General features: G+C 38.2%; 1 long non-coding RNA gene across 1 annotated transcript; it reads right to left on the bottom strand.

The window, feature by feature from the left end:
* Positions 1 to 567: 567 nt before the first annotated feature.
* LOC124278512 lies at positions 568 to 12,522 on the bottom strand. The gene is made up of 3 exons (XR_006899107.1): positions 12,080 to 12,522; positions 6,330 to 6,487; positions 568 to 836 (listed from the first exon to the last, which is right to left on the bottom strand). It is a non-coding gene; the product is annotated as an uncharacterized LOC124278512 (long non-coding RNA).
* Positions 12,523 to 23,599: the final 11,077 nt, after the last annotated feature.

Raw genomic sequence — 23,599 nt, 5'->3', positions numbered from 1 at the left:
CATCACGGGATCAGACCACGAGGTCCCGCCATACGGCCTATCCTGACACAACGTCATCGACAAGCTCGCCGAATGTGGTGCCGAAAATTCATGTCCGCAGACCCTTGTTTTGGTGGAGAAATGTTTTTACAGATGAGTCCAGGTTTAACATTTCCCATAGTGATGGATGTCAACGTGCCTATAGACGCGTGGGAGAACGTTATGCACAGGCCTGTGTCTTGGAGAGGAATCGCTTTGGTGGTGGTTCCGTGATGATTTGGGGTGGAATAACAGCACGCCATTAACATTAATCTTTCAACAAATTATTAAACACCGCTCTCAAGCAGGAATTATTACATGTGTTATGTCGTTTGATCTTCAATTGATGATATCTTTATGACATGACATTTAGGTGAGTGACCCTAATATCGCCAATGAAGTGGAACTCTATTCCCCACTCACAGACAGTTAGGGGAGTGATCTTATCAATACGTAATATGACATCTCCTCATTGGTTACTATAAGCCGAGCTGCTGCTAATATAACGATAGGTTTCTATTCTATGTTCCACCTTCCTGCTACTCCCACTCGTAAGTCTCACTCTTCCTGTGTGATTAGTATGTTCACTGTCCATCAAACTTAACATCTGCAAATGTCGGAGGTACTTGTTCAATGTCTGTCTAACACTAAGTCAAATATCTTTAAGGCACTTCTTCCATATCCACGAAATTTACATTTTTCACCATATTTTCGCTTTAATGTCACACGTTTTCTTCAAGTAGCACGTTGTAACGTCTATTCCAGCAACACAGGCTCCGGGATCCTATCCAGTTAGTCCCTCACCTCGCCATTGTGAGCTGAAATTAAATAACAAACAGCTGAAGTTTCTTCTTCCTGACATAATGTGTTCTACCTCTTATCATAAATAATTCAACTTCAAAGTTTTCAAAGAATTTATAACATATTTCCATCAATAATCTTCGATGCTTAATAATCGACATTCAATCCTTCTTTGTCATCAGAGTACTTATCAAGAAATTGTGTAAGGGGTTTAGCTGACTAGAAACTAATAACAGGATTTCATTGAGCCCGATGCTTTTATAGCCCATGCGAATAAAAGTCAGCTATATAATACGATGAGAGATGCCCAGCCATATTTGCCAATGCTAAAAACGACCGGTTTTATCTTATTTAGCTATGCTCTCCTAGTCGCCTAACTTTGGCTTATTTTGGCATACCGACAGCAACACCATTGTGTCATGTGGGAGAATCTTGATCGGACACACTGCCAGCAAGTCTCATTCTCCCTCGAGATGTACGGGGCATCTCCAACTTGCTCTGTTGCACATAAATATAAGAAAAGAAAACCGATTCTCTGGTTTCACTTTCACCTTTGGTTTTGAATTGTATATTTGCCAACCATATCTTTGTATTATGTATATCTTTCAAATATTATTGGGACGACTACCTCCCCTGATGAAAGTTTTCAAAGTACTTGACTACCATTCTGCAGTAGAAATGTACTCCTATTTGATAAACTTGTTAGACGAGGGAAGGGAGATAACTCCTAGACGCTAGTCTATAAATCTCGATGGTTTTCTGTTAATAATTGGTAATTGTTCAGTTAAATACAGGGAAAGGAGTTAAAACTTTTAAACTCTGAAGCGACTACTTATTCCATATATACCATAGTCACTATACTGCTACATCAGTAAGTGTGTACCACCCAACCCACATTTTGCTCTCATACAGCTCGTTTGATGTGTACTGCATTCCACATCCCATACCAACTTTAGTATATACGTGTATTATTATAACAACCTCCGAATATTCCAGTGAATTACTGCAATTAATCATATTAAACAATCTCTACAATATAAGTGCATTATCAAACAAATCTGATTAGATCAACCACTAGTATTGAATTTCGAAACAAACCTCCGGCTAGGCTTACAACTAGTCTCATAATGTATTGCCGTCAACATACCAGCCAATCACTAATATATAAGTACCTTCTGACTCGACTCACCTCTAGTCTCAAATTCAACAAACATCCGACTAGAACTAGAACTAGAGCTAGTCTCATAATATACTGTAGTTAACATACTAGACCATCGCTAGAATATCACTGCATTCATAAAAAACAAAATCTGACTAGATAGCCTAAGACCCAACGCAAGTCTCAAATCAAACAAACGTCCGACTAGCACTAGAGCTAGTCTCAATATACTGCATTCATCAAAACAAACTATCTTGACTTGTACCTCCTTTAGATATTGGGAACTGTGGCAAGCTAGGTGCATGTAGTATATAACCTCTCAAACTTCTGTAAAATTAATAATTCCCATCATCTGACAAATGTACGCCATCTATGTTTAAGATTGTTAAAGAGGAATTGAAGATTTTCTTGTGCCTCTAGAAATTCATCCCTCTCTCTGGCAGTACTACCTTGAGATACTGATTGAATTGAACCCTTTTTTCCTCATAATTAGCAATGATGGCCGTGTCCGACATTCGGCGAAATTCCTCACAAATATACAATTTGATGATCTTATACTGCTCTTTCAACTCTCCAAAAAGGTCCTCGAACTCTCCTGCTAATCTAACTGGGTCAACGCCTGAGCTGCATAGTTCGTTTCCTCCAAGCTGAACCATCACGATTTCAGGATTCATTTCCTCTAGTGTGTAAAGAAAACGCTCCTAATACTCGTATCATGGAATAATTATTCATACAAAATTCATTATTCATTATTACCACAACAAGCAATATATTAGGATTCAGATATTAGGAAAATATAAATATAGAATGTTAGTTTCACCATGTATCAGTAATAGCTTAGAGAAAGACTCCAGTCAAAAGTAGTAAAACTCATCTCACAGACATACTATTGAAAAATGTATAGGTTGCGACTGCACAATTTCACAGATGTTCAAGATAAATCCTAGTCTAAGGTATCAAGGACTAAACTGTTAGACAAACCTTTCATTATGTCTAGACGGTTTAATAAACTGTTTCAATAAAGTAACCATGTCATCACCTGTACTACAATAACACTAAGCAAACACCAATTTAGGGTCATTAAGACATGGCCCAGAGTAAGCGCATCTATTGTTATCCAAGCATCCTATTGTAAGAATCCAAGCAAAGGTACAGTAAATGTGCCAACAAGATTAGTGCCAGTTAGCAGGATTAAGTACTCCCCCTGTCTGGTCATTTAAGTTGTTCTTGTAGGACACACCCCATTCTGTATATTCTGTATTTCATTGGTTACTATAGGGCACACCCAGTTTTGTATCAGTAAACCAATGGTAATCTCTTTATTGTTTTAATTGTAGATACATAGTTTGAAAATGAAATGGTTGTCAGTAGAGTTTAGACTCCCAACACAGGTCAGCTCTAGCCCTCAGCCCAGAGGGTTGTACCGACTCTCTGTGGCCACACCATGTTATTCCATTCTTGTAAATAAAATTGTGATTAGCTTCTTGTGACTTCGGACTCTTTGCAGAGTTAATTCTCCCAAACAGACCAGCACGCCAGTTAGATAAGGGCTTTCACTGGAACCCTCACCTGGAACCAAGACCCTTATCATAATAGTTGGCGGAGAATCAACGATTTTCGGAAATTGGAGCCCAGGAACTAACTACAACCAGTTACAAGCACATATGGAATAACAAGCGACTGCCTCCACCTCTGATCTCAGCACTGGATGAAGGGCCACTAACTCCTGTAAAGTCACCAACCAAGGAAGAAAAGGTCTTCAAACATTGTAAGTACTACTTTACATTGTTGATTTCTTGTCTTTCTTAATTATAGTATGGTACATACTATCAGGTGTCATGGCCAATATAGAGTGTGGTATGGAAAGTAACTTTGCAAATGAAAATCCAACTGTGTCTTTAATTACACTTCTTGCCAAAAGTGTAATTCAGGTAAAATTTGGCACTGAAACAACAGCTTGTTTAATAGCTACAGGGACATCCGTTTGCTGCATTTCGTTTGCTTTTCTAAACAAAGCTTTCAACAATCCTGTACTTGGAAACTCACCCTATTCACACATTACAACTGTTGGCAGCGAATTGCACAAAGTGTTGGGTTCAGTTGTGTTAGATTTTGTCATTGAAGATCAGGAATATTCACAAAAGTTCTATGTGCTGCCCTCATTACCAGAGTCAGTCCAACTAGGTGTGAACTTCGTCAATGACAACGATGCAGTCTTAGATTATAGCTGCCATTCCCTCTTAATAGGCAACAGCACCTCAGATAGGCAATATATCAATTTCATTGCCACTTCAGATCCAGAAATTTGTGGATTAGCAAACACTACAGATTAAATTTATACATGCAATTAAAAACTTCCCAGTACCCAAATCCCCAAAACAGGTTCGTTCATTTTTAGGACTCACAAACTTTTACAGAAAGTATGTGAAACATTTTGCTAAAATAGTGCTGCCATTGAATGCATTGTTAAAAAAGCATTCAGAGGTAGAAACTGGGAAGAAACCAAAGTTCCAGTGGTCATTAGAGTGTGATCAGGCTTTCAACACACTCAAACATGCTATGTGTAACACACCTGTTCTGGTTTATCCAGACTTTGACAAAGAATTTTTTCTCGCAACTGATGCCAGCGATATGAGCATAGGGTTTGTCTTGAGTCAAAAAGATGAGAAGAATAATTAACATCCTATAGCTTTTGGTGGAAGAGGTATTCACAGCAGTGCGAAGAACTGGAGCATAACAGAAAAAGAAGGTTTAGCTTTAGTTGAAGCCATTAGATCATTTCCTTGTAAATTCCAAATTCACTGTCTTCACAGACATCACATTGAAATGGCTCAAATCCATCAAGGATGCCACAGGTAGGTTAGGGCAATGGTCTTTAGAACAGCTACTGTCTACCTATACTTTGGATACCGTTCACCGCAGTGGCAATGCCAACAGTAACGCCAATGCACAATCACGCAAGGAATATGAGCAAAATATTAACTGTCAGGATCAAACAGAAAACGAAACTTGGGCAAAGAAACCATACCAACATTTCAGCAAGCTCACAATTATCCTCACAGGTCACCCAATCAACTCAGACTGAGGATGATGGCATACCAAGCATTAATCACGTAGATACTGAATCACAGACAACTCATTGGTCTGTCACCTTTGAATATGAAGAGGACTACCAAACAGTACCAGCAAACGTTGTTGCAGCATTACATGCTACAAGTGATGATGTCGCACAAGCCACAATGGTTGAGGTAAATATTAATGCACATCCCAACTTACGTCGTCTACAGAGGATTTGTCCAGATTTTACAAAGATTTTTGACTACAAAGAAGATGATGTCCTTCCACGAGATGAAAAGGATCGCCAAAAATCCTTATTGAAGCCACTACTTTTGAAATTGATGAAGGATATACAGATTCGTCCCACAGAGACAGAAGGGTCATGCGGACAAATTATTATACAGTTGGCAGTTCCAAGAACTCTCAGGAACCAGGTCCTGAGATCCTACCATGATTTCGGGTTTATTGTAATCCAAGCGTCCTATTGTAATACCGTAAGCATCCAAGCATACAGTAAATATGCCAACAAGATCAGTGCCAGTTAGGAGGATTAGCAGGATTAAGTACTCCCCCTCTTTGGTTTAACCTCACTTTCCCCACATTTGAATGTTTGGATAAGTTGTTATTGTAGGACACACCCCATTCTGTATATTCTGTATTTACATATGGTAGGGTGATAATTCTAGTGAATGCTATAACTATATATAAATATATGGTAGGGTGATAATTCTAGTGAATGCTATAACTATATATAAATATATGGCAGAGTGATAATTCTAGTGAATGCTATAAATATATATATATGGCAGTGTGATAATTGTACTGAATGCCATAACATTTACACATGGCAGGGTGATATTTCTAGTAAATGCCATAACATTTACATGTGGCAGAGTGATGATTCTAGTGAGTGAGTGAGTTTAGTTTTACACCGCACACAACAATATTCCAGGTATATGGCGGCGGTCTGTAAATAATCGAGTCTGGACCAGACAGTCCAGTGATCAACAGCATAAGCATCGTACTGCGCATTTGGGATACCATGACGTGTCAAAGTCAGCGAGCCTGACCACCCGATCCCGTTAGTCGCCTCTTACGACAAGCATAGTCGCCTTTTGTGGCAAGCATGGGTTGCTGAATACCTATTCTACCCCGGATCTCCACGTGTCGATGATTCTAGTGAATCCCATAATATTATGGCAGGGTGATATTTCTAGTGAATGCTATAACTATATATATGGCAGAGTGATATTTCTAGAAAAATACATGCTACATGGTGACTAATTGCACTCACCATTAAAACAGGCACTGCAGTCTGATTGCCTCCAACAACTTTACGATGCAAGTACGCCAGATATATTCGACCAAATGATGGCCGTAGTTTGTCCGTGTCGAATGGGTGGAAGGTAGTTGGCGCACCATCAGCGATTTTCAATTAGGTTTGTGCCACCCCTACATATACATGAGCACATTAAGCAAGATTCAGGCAATTTTAATCCTTTACAGTGACTATTTCCAACTAATAGCAATCAGTATTTCACATATTGCTTACTCATTAAACTTCAGATGACATTCACTTTATTTTGGACAGTGTACTGAACCTATGACGATAGATATTTTACTGAATATGCTAATATTGCCATAATAATTAGCAAAATGGATTCAGGAATTAAGGTGTCAGTAAAAAAATTGAAATTTAGGGCCAATTCTGCTGTAGTTTAAACATTTTGATATGAGATGTACACATTAGCATAGCAGTATGGGAATACAGAACGCATAGAGGTACATGATCTTCACCCAAAAGCACAATGGAACACGATCTTCATGCCAAATATGCAGTAGTGATCTTCATGCAAAACATGCAGTTGTGCCCAACGCTGAACATGTGATATTCAAAAAACATTTTGATACGAGATATACACATTAGCGTAGCAGTATGGGAATACAGAACGCATAGAGATACATGATCTTCACCCAAAAGCACAATGGAACATGATCTTCATGCCAAATATGCAGTAGTGATCTTCATGCCAAATATGCAGTAGTGATCTTCATGCAAAACATGCAGTTGTGCCCAACGCTGAACGTGTGATATTCAAAAACCATTTTGTTACGAGATATACACGTAAGCGTAGCAGCAGTATGGGATCACAGAACGCATAGAGGTACATGATCTTCACTCGAAAGCACAATGGAACACGATCTTCATGCAAAACATGCAGTTGCATCCAAAGCTTAGCATGTGATATTCAAAAAACATTTCGATACGAGTTATACACATTAGCGTAGCAGTATGGGAATACAGAACGCATAGAGGCACATGATCTTCACTCGAAAGCACAATGGAACTATCTTCACCCAAAGCAGCACATGATTCTCACTCAAAATATAGTGGATACTGGCTCAAATCAAATGGAAAATCTTATGGGAAAATATTTTGAAATTATAGGAATTGTTATTGTTTACGCATATATCATAACTGCAGCAGTTAAAATCCTCCTACCTGCTAAATGAATAATATTTATGATATAGTAACCTATCTCTTATTGATTCATTTACATTGGATAGGTATAGTTGTGGTTGGAATATATGAAGTAGATTATTTAGTGAGTCGGTGTGAATGAATGAAGCAGGGAGAGAGGTTACACGGATTAAGCAATATATGTACATATGGCAGAGGGATAATTTACACAATGCCATAACATTTACATGTGGCAGAGTGATACTTCTAGTGAACGCTATAACTACATTTATATATATATATATATATATATATATATATATATATATATATATATATGGGAGTGTCATAATTCTACTTAATGCCATAACATTTACATATGGCAGAATGATATTTCTAGTGAATGCTATAACTATATATAAATATATGGCAGAGTGATAATTCTAGTGAATGCTATAACTATAGATATATGGGGGGTGTCATAATTCTGCTTAATGCCATAACATTTACATATGGCAGAGTGATAATGCTAGTGAATGCCAGAGCATTTACATATGGCAGAGTGATAATTCTAGTGAATGCTATAACTATATATAATTACATGGCAGAGTGATAATTCTAGTGAATGCTATAACTATAGATATATGGTAGTGTCATAATTCTGTTGAATGCCATAACATTTACATATGGCAGAGTGATAATTCTAGAGAGCGTTACAACTGTATATATATATATAGATATGGGAGTGTCATGACTCTACTTAATGCCATAACATTTACATATTGCAGAGTGATAATGCTAGTGAATGCCACAGCATTTACATATGGCACAGTGATAATTCTAGTGAATGCTATAACTATAGATATATGGGGGTGTCATAATTCTGCTTAATGCCATAACATTTACATATGGCAGAGTGATAATTCTAGAGAGCGTTACAACTTTATATATATAGATATGGGAGTGTCATGACTCTACTTAATGCCATAACATTTACATATGGCAGAGTGATAATTCTAGAGAATGTTATAACTGTATATGGGGCGGTGGGGTAGCCTAATGGTTAAAGCGTTGGCTCGTCACGCCGAAGACCCGGGTTCGAATCTCCACATGGGCACAATGTGTGAAGCCCATTTCTGGTGTCCCCCGCCGTGATGTTGCTGGAATATTGCTAAAAGCGGCGTAAAACCCAAACTCAGTCAGTCAGTCAGTATAACTGTATATATATATAGATATGGGAGTGTCATAACTCTACTTAATGCCATAACATTTACATATGGCAGAGTGATAATGCTAGTGAATGCCATAACATTTACATATGGCAGAGTGATAATGCTAGTGAATGCCATAACATTTACAAATGGCAGTGTGATATTTCCAGTGAATGCCACAGCATTTACATATGGCAGAGTGATAATTCTAGTGAATGCTATAACTATACTGAAAGGCAAAAGAAACGTCGTAATATTGGAAATGACATTTGAGAATCAATGGAGTATTTGAACCTATTTTTTTAAAATATCCACCAGAAGTCAAGTTTGAGGAAACATGAATCGTGGTCGTATAGCCTGCATTGCCCAATAATGTATTGTTTGAGATTGAGGTCAGAAATGTTTTGTTTTTGGAGAGGGAAAAGTTCCCACAAACAACATTGAAATCGAGATGCACGTGCATCATAAATGCATTCAGGCATAAACTGCCGGCTTGAATGGCAATCGTTCACTTGTTTTCTGAACACAGCAGCTATGACTAGGTTAACGAGAGATCAACCACAACAAGCCATAGGACGTCTAAACGCTGGTCAACATGCTCGAGTCATTGTTAATGACTTCAACTGCAGCGTACGAACGATAGAACGTCTTAGAGTGCGATACAACGCCACCAGCAGCACTGATGACCGTCGACGTAATGTTCAACCCCGTGTAACAACACGTCGCCAGGACCGTCATATCGTCCATCAACACGTGCAAGACCTATTCGCAAGGGCCAGAGAAACAGCTTGGGTGACCATAGGAAACCACCAGCGACCAGTCAGTGACCGAACCATTCGGCGACGTCTCCAAGCCAGGAACCTGTTTTGTCGATGTCCTGCCAGGAGACCCATATTCACCCAACGTCACCGACGGGAACATATCCAAGTGGACACAACAGTGGCAAAACTGTCGTGGGGGACAATGGAGAGGGGTTATCTTCTCTGATGAAAGTCGGTACTGCATTTCAGTGGCGTATTATTAAAAAAAAATAGGTTCAAATATTCCATGGATACTTACATGTCATTTCCAATATTACGACATTTCTTTTGCCTTCCAGTATATATGGAAGTGTCATAATTCTGCTTAATGCCATAACATGTACATATGGCACACTGATAATTCTAGAGAATGCTATAATTATAGGTATAGAAGTACCATAATTGTACTGAATGCCATAACATTTACATATGGCAGAGTGATATTTCTAGTGAATGCTATAACTATATATATATATGTATAGCTGTATCATAATTCAAATGAATGCCACAATCTTTACATGTGGCAGAGTGATAATTCTAGTGAATGCTATAACTATACAGTGAAGCCTCGTTAATCCGGACGGTTGCGTTTCTCAGTAAATTCGTCCGGATTGCGAATAGTCCGGACTACTGAATCAAGACCCAAGTTGCTTCCCAAACTATTACAAAAACGACACGAATCTGGATAAAACAAATACTGTAAACGCATTATATTTCGCGCAGGTTTTATTTTCGCGCTTTTCGCGCAAAACATTTTAGCGCGAAAATTTATAGACCGCGAATAAACCTGTCATTCATTCAGTCTAGCCTACGGGAATCTTAAAATGACGACTGATAGTAGCATAAAGAATCATACTTAACTGTCGCTGTAATGGATTTCCCAAAACATAATTAAATAATGAGCGAAATCCCATCGCCGAATTAGCGAAAACAGCAATGTGTGTTGTGGCCGCCATGGAAATTGGTCACATGACTGGCAGCATTGTCGTAAAGCAAAATCACTTTAAGTCCACGTGACCGCATCTGTCTGTCAAAGTACATTAACCAATCACAAAACAGCTCACTTGTGATCCACGCCTTTGTATTGTGGTGTCAATCAAAGTGTAAATGTACAGTATCTTCAGTCGGGAGCTTTTAATGTCTAATTAAAACAACAACCCAGTTGGCCAGTTAATTAAGTAAACATCGCCGGGAGGTGTTGTTACGGTTCGTGAACACGACTTACAGCGTCCGGACTGTGAAGCAATTTACTGTTTATTTTACTGATTGGTGACAGCTACTTACCGTCCGGTTCCGGAAACCGAATTTCCGGATTATCGAGGCAAATTATATAGGCATAGATTGGTAACAAGCTGTATATAAATATATGGCAGAGTGATAATTCTAGTGAATGCTATATCTATAGATATATGGGAGTGTCATAATTCTGCTTAATGCCACAGCATTTACATATGGCACAGTGATAATTCTAGTGAATGCTATAACTATATATAAATATATGACAGAGTGATAATTCTAGTGAATGCTATAACTATAGATATATGGGAGTGTCATAATTCTGCTTAATGCCATAACATTTACATATGGCACAGTGATAATTCTAGTGAATGCTATAACTATATATATATGGCAGATCGATAATTCTAGTGAATACTGTAACTATAATATATATATGGCTCTATCATAATTCAAATGAATGCCACAATATTTACATGTCGAATGGTGGAAGGTGGGTGGGAAGGTGGGTGCAAGGAAGTTGACACACCATCAGCGATTTTCGATTAGGTTTGTGCAAGCGCCGCTCACTGGGTCTGAAAGAAGCGTATACCATAAGCGTGTCATAATTCTGCTTAATGCCACAGCATTTACATATGGCACAGTGATAATTCTAGTGAATGCTATAACTATATATAAATATATGGCAGAGTGATAATTCTAGTGAATGCTATAACTATAGATATATGGGAGTGTCATAATTCTGCTTAATGCCATAACATTTACATATGGCACAGTGATAATTCTAGTGAATGCTATAACTATATATATATATGGCAGATCGATAATTCTAGTGAATACTCTAACTATAATATATATATGGCTCTATCATAATTCAAATGAATGCCACAATATTTACATGTGGCAGAGTGATAATTCTAGTGAATGCTATATCTATAAATATATGGGTGTAATAATTCTGCTTAATGCCATAACATTTACATATGGCAGAGTGATAATGCTAGTGAATGCCATAACATTTACAAATGGCAGAGTGATATTTCTAGTGAATGCCACAGCATTTACATATGGCACAGTGATAATTCTAGTGAATGCTATAATTATAGATATAGAAGTACCACAATTGTACTGAATGCCATAACATTTACATATGGCAGAGTGATAATGCTAGTGAATGCTATAACTATAGATATATGGGGGGTGTCATAATTGTACTTAATGCCATAACATTTACATATGGCAGTGTGATATTTCTAGTGAATGCTATAACTACATATATATGGCAGAGTGATAATTCTCGAAAAATACATGCTGCATGATGACTAATTGTACTCACCATTAAAACGGGTACTTCAGTATGATTGCCTCCAACAACTTCTCGAATGCTGGTTGATTTTTTACGATGCAAGTACGCCAGATATATTCGACCAAATGATTGCCGAAGTCTGTCTGTGTCGAATGGTGGAAGGTGGTTGGGAAGGTGGGTGGGAAGGTGGGTGGAAGGAAGTTGACACACCATCAGCGATTTTCGATTAGGTTTGTGCAAGCGCCGCTCACTGGGTCTGAAAGAAGCGTATACCATTCGTCATATAAACAAAATTCATTGTGTCATAATTATTTCGAAATATTATATTTCAATAATTTCAAAGGAAATATTTTCCAACAGCATGTTTGGAGTGATTCACAGTGTCGTGGATGTATGTAGGGACCAGAACTGGGATACGACTGTACATAGCGACGAGGCCCTAGATTTTCTAAGCTCTCTTAGCGCTAAGATAGTCGTAAGTTAATGTTAATTTATGGCACTTACGACTGTCTTAGCGCTAAGAGAGCTTCGAAAATATAGGCCCAGAACTGGGATAAAACAGTCCATAATTGCGTAAATTGCTGCGGTACTGCTCCCGGTTAACGCTAAAACTTAAAGCGAATGATATGCGGAATATCATTTGCTTCATGTTTTTGTGAAGAAATACAAATTAACATTTACTTATTTCCATATTCCTTTGCGAATATGTAACCCACGTTTATTTCTCCACTATAATTTGGAAAAAAATCTTTTGTGTTCTTAATTATTTTGTACCAGTCAACCGTATTATTTATTCGCATATATATCGGCGATTAATTGTGTTATTTTTAAATGTAATCCTGTTTGAAAAAGATTACCTGAAATGAATTCTGTTTCTTCACCTTTGACTTTGTTGTCACAATAATATCACAGAATCGTATACATTATTTAAAGTAGTTCAAACACCCATTTGTGTTTCTGAAATAATTCTGATTGTAATGCATTAGGTATGAATAATTTTTCCGTATTCAGGTATTTGTCACCCAAATTGCTACGCTTAAATACGTGTGTGTTTTTTCTAAATGACTTTCATCGTTCAACTGAATACGGCTCAGGAACAACTTCTATATACTAGCCACATAAAGAAACTGTGGACACAGAAAATTCCTTCAGAATTGGAATACAACACAGCAAAGACGAAATGATGTGGACACTTTATAAGCTGAAGTATCTGACCACAAGAAAATGTCAAAAGAACATGAACAATATCCGTAACGATGACGTCAGAAGTTCAAAATCGAGGAGGGGGTCACACGACGAAGTCCCAAAGTCAATAACGGGTATAACCACTGTGTGCGTGAAGCACAGCAGTGCATCGAAGACGCATAGAGGCTAGCAAATGAGCATTGAAGGACTGGGGAATGGTCTGGGGAATGGTCTGGGACGTGGTCACTGCTGTCTGGAAACTGTATCTGAGATGAGTTACCCGAATCCATCTGTCCTGTCTTGGCGTCGTTACGTCGGGAACCCCCAGAACGGGGGTGGTCGGCGACGTCATTACTGTTTCGATAACGCCTGACCAATGCAGATATCGTGTAACGATGACATTGGACATGTGCTGCCACCTGTTGTTGGCTCATGCCTGCTCGAACCATTCCAATGGCTTCATGACGTTGAGCAGATGTTCATTTTGGCATGATGTGCATGTGACTTCTCATGTGAATTTGTGAACGTTTGAATGACCAAAGATCAAGCTTTCGACAGTGACAGCAATTTCTGAGTTTCACATGTTGTATGCAGCTGCACGGGCTGCACGTGCAGTAACACATTGCACTGACTGACTCAAGGCCTTAGGCCACCATCAATGACGTCACGTCGCCTGGCACGTGCATGAACGTTTGATTGTCTCCAATACTTGCTATGTTCACAAATGTGTTTATGTATAAATACGCTGTGTGCCTATATTTATATTTTCTGTGTGCACAGTTTCTTTATGTGGCCAGTATATATAACCATTATACACCTATGTTTTCTCATTCTCTTCCCACAGAGGTTACTCCTGTCATATCTTCCTACGTAACCTCTGTTCTAATACGGCCCTTTCATGGTGTGAGCGTTCAAGACTCGTGTTTGGAGGCAATCAGATTTAGTTGTGCAATCAGCGACGTTGTTTCAAAAGTGATCATTCGCAAGGCCTCGGTAATTTCCGTATGCTTCGAGAAAACTAAACCTCTTCCCCTGTGCGATGCGCAAACGTTTCTTCTAGACAGAACTCAGTCATGTTATGGCTGATCAGTGGCGTCTCCATCGCCCTCGTTGACAACGGACAAGCTAGCCTTAAACGTCTTGTGTGTAACATCAACACAAGTCCCCGGCAGATGGGGGATATTTGTGGCCCCACATTTGCTTGTGTTAGTCAAGTTGAATCAAAGTCGATGTAACACGTGTTCTGATTGGATAGAAAGAAGGGAGATACTTCGTGTTGGATCTTTTGCCGCTAGGGGATTTTACGAGAACCGGGAAATATGGCCGTATTAGAACAGAGGTTACGTAGGAAGATATGACAGGAGTAACCTCTGTGGGAAGAGAATGATGTTTTCTACCCAGTCAGAACAATAGATGGAACGGGGTGAGTATGTCGTAAGTGTTCAGTACAGTTCTCAGATCGATATAGACAGGAGGGGTATCGGGGTATCATACATTCTTCAGAATGCTACAGATTTAAGACACATGTATCAGAGTCTTCATAGCAGCTTAAATGCAGTATCAAATCATAGATGCAGGTAATGCAAGATATGGAGTTTCCTGCGCAAACGTGAAGTAAAAGATTAGAGCAGGAAGACTGTTATACAATGTATAAGCTCTCAAACATTCATGTACAAGGAGGTGAGGTGAGGTGAGGTGAGGTGAAATTGGGTTTAACGACGTGCTTGAGAATATTTCGCTCTTATGACGACGTGCATGCGTGTGTATGTGTATGTGCTTGTACTAGCCCAGACTTAAGCTGGTTTCATAGTGCTAGCCCACTGAGATACCATGCCGCAGTGAAGCATGAATACCCCACTCAGACACATTATACTCCGAGCCGACCAGTCCTTGTTGTACCCATTAATGCCGAGCGCCAGGCAGGGACCAACAAGTACCATTTACAAGGAACGTCAAGTGACACCTTATTTATATCCGTAGTTACATCATAGTGGTTTAGGAAGCAGACACCGTCAGTGGAAGGTGCACTATTACACTTTACACTAAGCTGTATAGGTTATGGGCTGTACGGGTTTGGGGAGGTTACCGGTATAAACTTATAAAACGGTATAAAGTATTGTAGAGTATTGTACAGTATTGTATTGTAAGCAAAGTAAAGTATTGAAAAGTAATACTAACGGTATAAAATTGGAATTGATTTCAGAACTAACTCCCCAATAGTATCACCTTTGTTCATTGATGATGAACCAATTGAGACAGTCACTGAATACAAGTACCTTGGAACTTTTATTGATAGCAGATTAACCTGGTATACCAACAGATGCCCTGCATAGTAAATGCCAACAACGCCTCCATCTAATGCGCAAACTGCGATCTTTTAATATTTCCCAATCTGTTATGATGTTGTTTTATACCACTTTTATTCAGAGTGTACTCACTTTTTCTTGTCACTGATGGTTCGAGTCTTTTTCAGTCAAAAACAAATCAAAACTTAACAAAATTGTAAATACGGCTAGTAAAATGACCGGGGTTACTTTCGATAATCTTTCACTTCTGTATGAGCGGCAAGTACTTGCAACGTCTGACAAAAATCATTATTGACTCAACACATTTTTTAAATCTCGATAAGCTTTTACCATCTGGCCGCCGCTATACAGTGCCAATCACCAAGACTAAATGAGCTCGAACGTCTTTTGTACCTCAAAGTATTGCAATTTTAAACAAATGCTGAATGCCCAGTTATCTTATTCATTTAATTATATATAAGCACATATTTCTCTTTTTAAGTTTTTAGTAATTTCATTTTATATTTTCTTATTCATTTGAATTTTTGTCAAGCTCTGTGATCCAAAACGAATTCCTTTTAAAGTAATAAAGTATTGTCTGTCAAATCTTTGTGAGGGAGAATAAATCATTTATACCCCACCCCATGGAAAAAGCATGCATCGACGGCAGTCAGTGAACTGTGAACCAGTGGTTCGGACCGACTAAAGTTCTGTCGGAAATAGAAAAAAACTTTTTTCACATTTATATCTACAAGTTAGGTAGTTAATATGTGCAAGTGTGAAATATCTGTTGAACTAAGTTCGGCCTAACTACAGTATCAGTGTTAGGGAGATAGTAAAATCCATTTTAACGTTTCCTGATGAGATATTAGTGCAGAAATGAGCAATGCGGGTTTTTTCAAAGTCCGAAGAGACTTATTTGGAGCAGACCATGGCTTTATGCAAATTAGTGTGCGATGACACTTTTCGAATGTCCATTTTGAAATCAGACTTAGCTTCATAATAAACGATAGCAGACGTAAAAAATAACAACTTTAATACTGAAACTATTAAGGATGTAGATACCATGGAGTCTCACTATCACTATAAAAAGAAACAGGTAGGAGGGGTCGTCTCAAAAACAAAAACCAGGACGGGTGTTGCTGACGGTACTTGGGATCGGACTTGGAGATAGAGATATCAGCTAAGATTAGAAAATCAGTAGAAGACACATTCAATACACATGAAAAAGCATAAAAGATATTTGAGATGACCCCTTGTGTCTGTGGGCAGCACATGCCAAGTGAGTTGACGGTCCGTCGTCATACCTGCCCGGCGACCTAATTGCCATCTATAGTTTGATCTATTGTTTTCAGCAGCTGTTGGTATTTTTTCTAAGTTTTGCCAGTTTTACGAGTAAACATGCTTTTCTGGATATCCTATAATTACGCATCCCACTGAAGGCGATGCGGGTTATTTCGACATATGCTATTTGCAATTGTGTAAATTTTAAGGATACAGAGTAACAGCCTAAAACAGTTGGTTTTTTTTCTATTTCCGACAGTACTTTAGTTGGTACCATGTTAGTAAAATATATGATTGAATTTCTGTTTGTTTTAATGTTATTTTTACAAAATGAGAGATTTAAACATTCGGTAAAATAAATTGTTGTAGCATTATGGTTTGGGGTATACGGGCTCAGTGGATAACACGGGACGCATAAAACCCTGTATACCCCTCATCACAATGCTACAACTTATCGTATTTTAATGTAATCAATTTCTTTGTTAAGTAAGAAATATATAATTCATGTAACAATAACCGTAATATTCCCTGATTATTGGTATGTGTTAGCACAGACCTAATTTATATACTTCTTCCCTTACTTCGGCTTCCTCTACACAAATATGAATTTACACGTGACAATGTTATTTATGTCTATTTTGGATAATAAATAATGCCATTATTAAAATTTGGTTTATAGGTTGTAAATGCCTAGACTTGCACAAGTCTCTAAGGTATTTTATGAATAGTTAAATGATAATTTCTAAAAAATATAAGATAACAGACTTGGGTTTTGGAAGGATTTCCGCCCGTATACCCCGTTTTTTAATCCTTATATGCCTAAAAACAATGGTTTTAATAAAAACCCTAACCCTAACCCTAACCCCTCGAAATAATCCAAATAAATTGAATACATTTCAAGCGGGGGTTGATCATTATGGATCAAGCGTAATGAGATATATACATTTACATCACGCGTCATGATAATACATGTACATTTGCATCAAGAGTAATTCATATATACATCCCATTTGCATCAAGCGAATTTCTACACATACACCTACATTTGCATCTAGCTTTATGATAAAGAAACATCTAAATTTGTGTATATCGTAATGATAATTATTATCCATGTGGTGAAACATAACCAGTTTCATATGCATCACTTTTGCCTAGCAACCATTGTCTCTGTATTTCGTCATCTGTGCAGAGATGCCAACCCTAATTTAGACCAATTAGTATTTTGGCCAAAAACTGATTAAAAAATTAGTATATGTTGGCCAAAATTAGTATTAACTTTTCCAAAGAATTTTCATACTAAATAAAAAAATAAATATATAGTCTAAGACCTTATTATTAACGTTATACTCAACTAAATCAGTAGTACGTATCCAAATATAGCTTGATACTGAATATGATGTGATCGAAATTTATTGTGTGGTACGTATGCTATTTAATGATTTAATTTAATTTATTTCTTTAAAAATCGTATATTTGTACTGCTATCGTATTTTGTGGTGTTATTCGTAACGAATACGATAAAATCGTATGGGTTGGCAACACCTAGTTGAACAGCTCTGAACTAACACAAGTTATAGTGTTACACAATAATAATGCAATTATACAATGAACAAAAAGACATACTGTAGGTATCTATACTGGCCACATAAAGAAACTGCACACAGAAAATATAAATAGGGCAGACAGCGTCTTTATACATAAAAAAAGGTGTGAACATAGCAGTTATTGGAGACAATCAAACGTTCATGCAGGTGCCAGGCCACGTGACGTCATTGATGGTGGCCTATGGACTTGCAATGTGTTACTACATGTGCAGTCTGTGCAGCTGCACACATGTATACAGAAACTCAGAAATTGCTGTCACTGTCGAAAGCTTGATCTTTGGTCATTCAAACGTTCACAAATTCACATGAGAAGTCACATGCACACCATGCCAAAATGAACATCTGCTCAACGTCATGAAGCCATTGGAATGGTTCGAGCAGGCATGAGCCAACAACAGGTGGCAGCACATGTCCAATGTCATCGTTACACGATATCTGCATTGGTCAGGCGTTATCGAAACAGTAATGACGTCGCCGACCACCCACGTTCTGGGCGTCCTCGAGTAACGACGACGCCAAGACAGGACAGATGGATTCGGGTAACTCATCTCAGACACAGGTTCCAAAAGGCAGTGACCACGTCCCAAACATTCCCCAGTCCTTCAATGCTCATTTGGTAGCTTCTATGCGTCGTCGAGGCACTGCTGTGCTTCACGCGCATGATGGTCATACCCGTTATCGACTTTGTGATTTCGACGTGTGACCCCCTACTCAATTTTGAACTTCTGACGTCATCGTTACGGATATTGTTCATGTTCTTTTGACATGTTGTTGTGGCCCGATACTTTATCTTATAAAGTGTCCACATCATTTCGTCTTTTCTGTGTTGTATTCCAATTCTGAAAGAATTTTCTGTGTCCACAGTTTCTTTATGTGGCTAGTATACAATACATTTTTAAATGTCACTCAACAAACTCCTACCACTGTTGTGGTACCCTCTTTTCATAAATGCATTGTATAAAACCTTGTACCTTATACCACCATCTGTGTTAGAAAACACCAAATATAATCTCAGGAATTGTCACAAGTTTGTCATACCTTTTGCACGGACATGCGCTTTTAAAAGATCCTATGTTATAGATACATTATGCAAATGGAATAGTCTATCGTCAAAACTCAGAAATAGTCCGTCAGTATCTTCTTTTAAAACTGCCGTATCGAAGCAATCCGCTCTGCCACCGACATATTACAATTGCAGTAAGAGATACACAAACGTATTGCACACTAGACTGAGACATAGTTGCAGCACATTAAATTTCGACCTGTTACGGGTTAACTTATCTGATATTATTGCCTGTGAATGTGGCGCGCCATGCGAAAATTCATTTCACTTCTTTTTCGAATGTACTTTATATGACTTTAGGAAGCCGCTATTCTCAGATATTGATAGATTTGGAGGCCAAACAAACACTGCACACTATCTTATTTGGTGACCCTAACCTAAACGATTTGATGAATAAACATATATACCTGTCTGTACACATGTATATATAAACTAGATTCACCAGCTAATACAATATTATTATTATTATTTCTATTTCTATTTTTAATGGTATACTGTATAATATTTGCAAATGAATGACATGCACTTTTTTCACTTTCCAGCACACTGTATATATCCTGTAAAACACTGTATATATATATACCAACACTGCATATGTTTCCCCAATGTCAAGCTTCCACTGTAAATTGTACATTGTATTATGTAATATGTTCAACTGTATTTAGGGAGAAGGCGATCAATAAGTGGTGCACTTGTGCCTAATCCCGTTGTCTTTTGGACTATAAAATATGTTTAAACCATAAAACCTTGAAATATTGGTTAAAAACCACTCGTATGAATGAAGACAGAATTCCTTCAAAAGTCTATAAAATGCAAATGTTCTTTGATAACTTGGGATATAATACATATGCTTCATATGTATGAAATATTCCTTTTTCACATGGTTTTGGCTATGTCTGGGTTTCTCAGACGGTCGGTGATAAAGTTTCTTTTATAAATGAATTCAAATCAGTTGCAATCAATATGTTTGGAAAGTGTTCCTTCCGTTTCCCCCATATATTTTTTGTAACATTACCCAGCCTGGGGCCCTTATCATACAACGTGGTACGAGCCTATATATTGTAATTATATTTTTTGGCTTTTAGTTACTTTTGTGAGTTCTCTAGTAACTGTTGTGTTAGGTTTTGTTAATAATTTCAGTATATATTAATTTATACATATTATTTGGGATGGGGAAACGGGAGGAACTCTTACCGATTTCTTCACTACTGTACCTGTGTTGTAAACTCAAACTTTGTTATTGTATACATGTATAAATATATGTAAAATTTGTATATATGTTGTATACGGGCCTGTGGCCTATAGTCAATAAAAGACTTGATTTGACCTACCTTAAATTATCATAAATGACCCATGGCTATAAATATATCCTTCCTTCAGAAGTACAAGACAGCATGTGAGTTTACTGTCCAACCAACATTAGAATGAGGTGCGCCAAAGACGCGTTTGTGAAAGGAGAAGGGGAGCGTGCCGTGAACTGATCCACTACCCACTCGAAGGGGGAACAGGTGTGAAAACTTCGCGCACGTGATTTTTGTGATCCTTGCAGTAATCACTTTCTACGCAATGATTCGGATGCGTCGTGTTTCTGGTCGAGCATTTGTATACTACAGTCCGTTTGAGTCAGAAACGGACCGATGAATTGCAAATTTTATCATTGTACAAAATTGCCACATAAATATAAATAGTACACATGTTTATCATTTACTAATACCCAAAAGCTTTCTTATATTTGAAAATTTTCCGGACTCCACCAAAAAAGTTGTTTAAGAAACTATCATCATTGAAAACGCAAAAGTTGTTATCTGTCGCGGCAGGGTGAAACCTCAGAAACGGAACAGCCACTATCTCATCGTGCACGGGATACACATGCCTGATGAAAAATGAAGTTGAATGCTGACGTGAAACAGTTCATGATTATAATGTACGATTTTTTCCGTGCTGAAGCCGAAAGGGGCAAACCATTTTATGCCATTAATAAATTCCGTAAGCGGTCAGCAAAAGCTTTAGGAGTATCAGCAAGGGTACCGACAAATGTTCTGGAACACAAACATTGTGAGGGTGATGCGAAGCAGGTAGGGGTCGTTTCAAAATCACACAAATTAAAACATTTGGACAACTTTCAAAAGAACCTTGTAAGGCAGTCTATCAACCAGCTCTATTCTGAAAACAAATACATGTCGCTGAAAATTTTTAAAAAGCATTTGAAGCAAGAACACAACCTCAGAGTATCAAAGTACACACTCTGGCGACTCTTACACTCTTTCGGGTATCGTTATAAGAAAATTTCGGGGGAGAATAGGTCAGTACTCTGTGAACGCCCTGATATCGTTCGCTTGAGAAATAATTTTCTCAGGGTTATAAAGAAGAAGCGCGAGGAAGGGTTCGAGCCAGTGTACTTGGACGAGACCTGGGTCAATGCCTCGCACACTGCCAGCAGTCAATGGGTACCCGATGGGGGTGATAAGGGGTCACGTAGAAAGCTGCCTCTAGGGAAAGGAGAGAGACTAATCATTCTCCATGCTGGTTGCTCCAGCAAAGGCTTTCTCCCAGGCTGCGACTTGGTATTCAGGGCAAAGTCCACAGATAACAGAGACTACCATTCCGAGATGAATGGTGGGGTTTTCCTCGATTGGGACTCCCTTAACAAAATCACGACTGAAACTTGGCAAAACTGTGTCAACAAGGTAGCTAACGTCATTGAACAAGGTTACTGGTCTCGGGATAGCTTACAACAGGCAACTGTTGCACCACTTGTCATCCCTTGAAGTCGTGACTATATGACACTACGACGGACGAGGAACCGACAGGTCTCCCGGAATAGATTTTGAGATGTCCCCCGCCATAACTTGCTGTTCCGTTTCTGCGTTTTCACCCCGCCGCGACAGATAACTTTTGCGTTTTCAATGATGATAGTTTCTTCAACAACTTTTTGGGTGGAGTCTGGAAAATTTTCAAATATAAGAAAGCTGTTGGGTATTAGTAAATGATAAACATGTGTACTATTTATATTTATGTGGCAATTTGTACAATGATAAAATTTGCAATTCATCGGTCCGTTTCTGACTGTAGTATCTTGTAAAGTGGACTGTTAAAAGAGTATTAAACTCTGCAGGTACTTGAAACTTATCATGTCGCACTCTAAATTGGGTAAACAGGGTCAAGTCAATCATTCAGAAACACGTGAGGTTGCCTACTATGTCATTCAGTACATGTGTACTATTTCCGACAGCACACACAGTGCACTCAAAAAAGCCAGCAATGCTACTGGTATATCTGTCAGTACCTTGCGCAAAATAAATCGTCAACCGCAAAATAGAACCCGTTCCAGAAGAGCGAGAGTAGACTGACGCGCTTCACAGCATTTTATAGCTTTACATACCCTCGGCCCCTTAATGGTAAAATGGACTGCACCGCTATTCAGATTCACGGGTTCAAATGACAGGTCGGTCTTATTCTTAAGTTCGTCTCACAGTAAAATGTTTACATTGAAGTTGACCTGTGGTCAGCTTGGCCAATCAGTGAAACAATAGAACTGACTGAGAGCTGGACAAAGGAGTGTTGTAAGCATGCAGCGTGACAATTAGTGGAGGTTAGACTGAGAGCTACAAGGCTTACTATGCAGAGCTGTGGAATGAGAATAAAATAAATAATAAAACATACCTAAGATTCTATCATTCTACCATATAAACCATACCTGAGGTTCTTACAGATATTGTTTAATACAGTAATTCAATGGAAATATTGTCACCCTCCTTACTACTCAATATAATCTTCATAAACTTTAATTAAAAAACTATGTACATATATATACATTTATAGTATTTGAGTCTGCCACATACCCATCTCATTCCATTTACCGTAGTTTATAGTATATTGATAAATAAAACAATGCCTATATTATCATACTGAATGGAGTTGTGGGGTTCTTGTACAGAGGAGATATTGAGAATTGCGAAAAGTTTATCGCCTCTGCTAACGAAATTATTTAAGCTGTCTCTTCAAAAATCTAAATTTCCATCCATCTGGAAAGAAGCGTCAATCATTCCTCTTCATAAAAAGAATAGTGTAAATGAATGTTCCAACTACCGACTGGTCGCGCTTACGATCCGTGATTTGTTTGTCTAAA

This window comes from Haliotis rubra, unplaced genomic scaffold (assembly GCF_003918875.1).
Source record: "Haliotis rubra isolate DU_JTF1 unplaced genomic scaffold, ASM391887v1 Scf239, whole genome shotgun sequence".
NCBI lineage: Eukaryota > Metazoa > Mollusca > Gastropoda > Lepetellida > Haliotidae > Haliotis > Haliotis rubra.
This window is presented reverse-complemented; position numbering and strand designations above follow the sequence as displayed.